The 6,579-nt window shown below is 40.5% G+C and overlaps 1 protein-coding gene across 1 annotated transcript in view; it reads left to right on the top strand.

Annotated features, from left to right (window-relative positions):
• The window catches only part of LOC117178246, a 115,252-nt gene that overhangs the window by 6,922 nt on the left and 101,751 nt on the right, over positions 1–6,579 (top strand). The window lies entirely within an intron of this gene.

The following is a 6,579-nucleotide window of genomic DNA, read 5'->3' on the forward strand; positions in this document are numbered from 1 at the left end:
CCCATATCCTAACGTCCACCTACAAGGCAGTGCGCCACACTGGCATCGTTACCATGTAGGTCCTACAGGCGAATCATTCCACACATCCCTCACGGGCAGTGTTATCGCTGCGGTGTCTACTATGGTAGTAGGATTTTTTGCTTTCAAACTAGTTTTGGCTTCGGGTAGTGTTTCTAGGTTAGTGTACACGTTGAAGTCTCGTGTTGTTATGCCCCGCCTATTACGCCAGAGCGCAAAGAGCGGATCATCTCAAACCGGGCTATTGTGTACATATTTATACCAATGTGGGCTCACCACACCCACGACTGGTTCCTATCGGCTGTCCGCGACTGCTTATTCTTGTATTCGCAGTTAACCTCAGGGGTGTTTAACCTCAGGGGCCTTTCCTCTATCCGCAACCTGAGGACGCGCTACGTAGTGGTGATAGGTACCCACCAAGTAGCCCATTACCATACACATTTTTAAATACATTTTTAAAACACTTCATGACACTAAATTCTTTAATAATCGATAAATTGAAAAAAATACTTAAAACTATTATATTTATTTTGAAAGTCCCCAGGTCAAATAGTCCTTAAAAGAACAGGATGTGAAATTTAATGAATGCAAGCACTGATCGGTGGTAATACAATGAGCATACCTTAATATTTATACAGTAAATAATAATTGAATTTAAATTACTGTATGAATGTGATTGTGAATATGAACAGTGAATAGTAAAAGCAAGAAAGAGAAGAAAAACATAACAAATAATAAAGATAACCTATGAGATAGGGCCAGCTGATATAGTATTTCCAAGAATTTATGCCGCGTGGCAAGTAGGTGTAAAAGAAGCTGCGCAGGGTAAGCAGCGATCGTTCAGGCGTGCCTCGGAGTACTGTATCAACATAAAGAAAATAATTAAAATTTTTTTAAACGCTTTTATTTAATGTTTACCGCATTTAAAACGTGCTGAAAATAAAAAATACTGACACTAATAACTGATAGTGATATAAAAGCGTGGGACACAACAATCATTCATTACTAAATGTGCCCCACGCTTTTACATTACTGTCACTTGTTATTTTTTATAGATTGAATACATTTTTATATTTAAATAAAAGCGTTTCTGTTTTAATTTTTATTTATTTTATTTTCTACTTTTCATTTTTATTTTTGAATAACTTAGACATTTTCGATTTTCAACTTTCTGCTGTCGTATGACAGTCTGAGGTTGTGTAAAAAGGGTTTTTGAATCACTCAGAGAAATTTCCTCTTGTGTTGGAAGGATGCTTCTTGACAGAAATGGAATCTTCTATTAAATTTGAGGTTGAAAGGAATTTCATTTGTCGCAAAAAAATCTTTTTCACGATGCAATAATAAGGAGATTGAACTCCCATGGACAGTTTTTTCGGATATGATAGGAACAACAGCACCGTAATTGTCGGGCCTATGAGTAATAATAACTCTTCATTTAGTGCGCAAGTACCACGGGTCCTCTTCTCACGCACACACGAAAAAGTACGAGTGAGACAGCTTTTGAAAATAAAGTATGTTTATCAGGATATGGGATTTCGTTTTTTTTTGCTACCAGGAAAAGTTTTTCGAGCTGCCAAGTAAAATGAGTGCATACAAAAGTGTAAACTGTAATAATTAATACTTTTGGTTAAGTAAATACATAAGTAAAGTGGGTTTCAAAAGATTGCGGTAACCAAAGAAGTTTGTTATAAAAGTGATAAGCATAGATTCCAATTGCAAGATTTCCTGTCTATATAATTTCATTAAATTCTAAACTTACCACTTTCATAAATGCACTTTTTAGATAACCGGGCAATCTCATGTTATTCACTTAACTAAAAGTATTAATTATGTTACACATCATTTACATACTCATTTTATTTGACAGCTTCAAAAACTTTTGTCTGTAGCAAAGGAAAACAAACTCGCATAACCTGATAACATACTTCATTTTCAAAATCTTTCACTCTCGTACTTTTCTATGTGCGTAAGAAGAGGACACGTGACGCTTGTGCCGTTGCTTCTGCCAAATCATATGTACGGAGATCGATCTCCTTATTACTCCTTCGTGAGCAGTAAATATTATTCTTTTGCAGCCAACTTTACCTAATCTTCCAGTCAAATAATTCTGTTATTTAGGTGAAAAAGATATCCAGTGGTTCAAAACAAAACAGGCAAGAGAATGATGCTTTTGTATCGAGACAACTTTTTCTCTGAGTGATATTACAAGTAGTATGAGGGAATGGGATAGCTTATTGCAAAAAGAGTTTCAAGGCACGGAAAAGGGAGTTTTGGATTGAAAAAATAGTCTGAGCCCGAGTAAAAATGTTTCGACTTGAGTTCGACTTGAATTGCCCCCAATCAAGACATGTTGAAGTCGAAGGGGTCGACTTGAGCATGCCTCAGTTTTGAGACGGATCCAGACTTCAATTTATGTATTAAAGAAAAGTTTCTATGTCTTTTTAAAGAAAATTTTTAAGGGTTATACTCGTTCAGACCCACAGATTCTGGATTTTTTAAATGAAAAATAACTAACTTAGTAATCAGCAATTTTTCATTTATCAATTTTAATCTCGTTTTTGAGCCGAAAAAGGTTCGTATTGAGGCAGGTTCACTTGAGACAAGTAAACGCCGTTTCACCTGGCGTTGCCATAAAAGTAAGACGAAGGCTTATGTCTCGACTCAGTTTTGAGACGCAGCCAGACATTGATGTCTTGGAGACAAACTCAAGATATAACGAAGTCGAAATCGAGTCGAAGCATATTTACTCGGGAGGGCATTAAAAGGGGCTTCTTTACTGTAAAAAGACCCCGGGGGGTGAAGAACGGGATTTTGGATCACTCAGAGATATTCCTCTTGTATCAGAAGGATGCTTCTCTACAGAAATGGAATTTTCTATTAAATTTAGGGTAAAAAGGAATTTAATGTGTCTCAAAAAGAATCATTTTGAAGCAAATTTTACTCTTTTGCAATAAACCTCACCTAATCATGAAGCCAAATATTTTTCTTTGTTTAAAATAGATATTAAATGGTTCAAAACCAAACAGGAAAGAACACGATGGTTTTGTTTCAAAGCAACTTTTTTAAAAATATAATTGTAAGAGTAGTCTGAAGAAATAGGAAGGGGAATAATTATTTGGGAAAGGGGATAGTTTATTCTAAAAATATCCAGTGGGCGTGGAAAAGGGGATTTTGAATTGCAGAGGGAGTCTGAGGGGACGGAAAAAATTATTTCTGATTGTAAAAGGAGTTTGAGGGAACGAAAAAGGCGATTTTACATGCGTTTTTTGTTATTAATCATTATTTGTTACAATTGTAACCTTGGTGTGGGTGTGGTGTCTAGAACGGTGACTCTGGAATACCGGGCGACCTCTCAGAGTACGCAGCCTTATCCTTGCATGCAGGGCTCTACAAGGATAGACGAACCCCTTTCCCTAGCTTCTCGTGGGAACAACAATGACAACACCAAACATAGCTGTAGCAAGTGCGGTTCAAAACAACAGAACGCGCAGGGCTCCCGACAATGGGTCGGCCAACAATGCCGACCAATCTACAGCTGGGGGAGCCAATAAAAATGGATTCAATGCGATGGATCGGCGGGATCTCGCAACCTTTGGGTGGACGGAGCGACTGAATCACGACTTGCTAGAGTGCTACAATGCGAGTGTGGGCCCTGAACGGGGTTACATGGCACGGCTGCATGCTCTGTGGTGCGAGAAACACCTAGAGCTATCGCACTTTTCGCAGCAACGTCTGTGAAACCATGCTGAACTACTCCGAAAAAGGGGCTATGTAAGCAAAAAGCCTATTCTACCACAACTAGAACAAGCCGGCTATCAATTATTGTGTGTATAATGCAGCGAGAGCTTTGGCCGATGCGAACCGTAAAACAAAACCAATGGTTGATCATAGCACCAAAAGACGAATGCATCAACTTGCCATAAAGATAGGCTGGGCAAGACAGTACGCATCCCGCATTCAGTGTGTGATTGAGTACATCACATCTGGCAGGAATTTTACCGCCAAAGTTCGAAAGTTCGCGAGCGAACTCCGGACCCGTTATCGCACACTTAACAAGTCAAAGCTGCTGGCCATCAGGCAGCATATTGTTGAGAGAATACGGATAATATCTGACGATAAGAGAATTGTAGAGCGGAGGTGAAAAAAGTATTAAGAGGGATGAAGAACTATTCCGCACCGGGACCAGATTGTATCTAAACCTTCTGGTGGAAGAAGTTTTCTTCAACCCATCAGCATTTGGCCAGTATTTTCACCTCATATTTAAAGTCGGAAGAGCCGATTCCGGAGTGGTTGGTGGAAGGGCGCACAATACTCCTGCCAAAAATAGGCAACTTAGTAGACCCGAAGAACTATAGGCCAATCACTTGTCTGAACACACTTTATAAGATATTCACAGCTATCCTAAATGATAGGATTGTTTGGGCAATTGAACCTGTGTGGCAAGAAATGTATGAACAACGAGGCTCAAAGAAAGGCGTAGCGGGATGTCGGGAGAACCTTTTCATCGATAGGTGTGTCTGCAAAGATGCAGCATTCCACCAGCGTGACCTATTGATGGCTTGGATTGATTATCGGAAAGCTTTCGATTCGACCTCCCATAGACTTATCATCTGTTTTTTGGAAATCTTAAAGGTTCATCCGCAAATAGTTGGGTGCATAGAGAGATTGATGCTGCTTTGGAAAACCAGATTTACTGTCTCATCTGGCAAAAATCGTGTGACAACTAACAAGATCACGTTTCAGAGAGGTGTCTTTCAGTGCGACCCCATGAGCCCATTTCTCTTTTGCCTTACATTATTGCCACTATCTCTAGCACTTCGCCATTGTGACGGGTACTTGTGCGGCAAACCTGCAGATCGAAAGTACAATGTCACTCATGTATTTTACATGGACGATCTGAAGATCTATGCTAAAAACAAAGAGCAACTACATCTAGCTCTAGGGATTGTCGAACAATATACTAAGGAAATTGGAATGGAATTCGGATTAGACAAATGCGCCAAGGTTTATTTGAAACGAGGAAAACTTAATGGCATCCCTGGAGATCCTGAGCTCGTTGATAGAAGTGCTATACGACACCTTTGCGCTGGAGAGACTTATACATACCTGGGCGTGCCACAGAGGCGCACTCAGGATGTGACATCTATAAAGGATACTCTCCGAAGCAAATACAAACGTCTCATCCAGCAGATCTGGTCTTCCGAACTGTTGCCAAGATACAAAGTATCTGCAACGAACATACTTGCCGTCCCGGTAGTACTCTATTCATTTGGAGTAGTTCCAAGGGCGGAGAACGAGCTCAGATCCCTTGATATCGGGACAAGAAAGGTTATGCACATGAACAAAAGCATGCATCTTAAGTCTTCCGTTCCACGACTGTACATCACACGCCGTCAAGGTGGTCGCGGAATATTGAGTGTTGAATGTCTTCACAACAGGATTATTCTGGGAACAGCACACATAGTTGGAAATGGAAGAGACCCTCTTCTTAAAATGGTCAGGAATCACGAAGAAGTGGGCAAAGGAGCGTTTCTGTACAAAGCAGCGGAGAACGCTGCTGAAACACTTGGACTCAACTTCAGTATTAGGGGTAAGCCAAATGCATCAAATCTTATCTATCTCGAGTAGTCACTCCTGAAAGTCCGGATTAAGAAAGTACAAGAGAAAAACTTTCGTGAACAGCTCCTCGATAAGAGGATGCACGGTATCTTCCACAGAAATGTGAACGATCATTCAATGTCTTGTGAGCTAACGTTTGCTTTTCTTAAATCGCCCGGATTAAAGTCTGGTACGGAGGGTTTAATTTTTGCATGCCAAGACGGTGTCATTTCCACCTTAACATACCGTCGCCACATTTTCATCCAAGACATTCCTGATGATAGCTGCAGGCCGTGCCATGCACACCCGGAGCATTTAGCTCACATACTATCTAGTTATCCAACTCACGCGGGAACGACCTACATTCAAAGGCACAATGCGGCACTAAGAGTGCTTTATTACCATCTCTGTCACTCTTACGGCATCAACCTTAATATCGCTTCTCTAAATGGTCCTAGGGAAATCGAGTCAATTGTCGAGAATGGAAAGTGCCGCATATACTAGAACTTTATATTCTCGACAATTGTTTCTGTTGCTCACTCGAGGCCTGACATGTTTCTTTTTGATTTCGAGAAGCTAACCATGTTCGTTATCGAATTTTCGGTACCAGCTGACAAAAACATCATAGCCAAGGAGAATGAAAAGAAAGAGAGGTATCGAGACCTTATAAGGGAGTTGCAACGATTGTACCTAGAATATTCTGTGAAACTAATTGTCCTTATCATCGGCGCTCTTGGAGGTGCCAAGCTTTCACTTGCCAATGGCCTAAAAAGCATCCCTGCGTGTCAACAATATGCTAAAACACTTGCGGGAAAAATGCAAAAGGCGGTAGTCCTGTGGTCGCTCCGTGTTCTTAGGGTGCACAAGGCTTTTGCTAGATCGTCGTATTGATTCCGTTACAGACTGTAACCACCTATCTCACGGTCGTGAGACGTGGTTATGGCTGAAATTTTACCGTGATTT

Source organism: Belonocnema kinseyi, chromosome 8 (assembly GCF_010883055.1).
Source record: "Belonocnema kinseyi isolate 2016_QV_RU_SX_M_011 chromosome 8, B_treatae_v1, whole genome shotgun sequence".
Lineage (NCBI taxonomy): Eukaryota > Metazoa > Arthropoda > Insecta > Hymenoptera > Cynipidae > Belonocnema > Belonocnema kinseyi.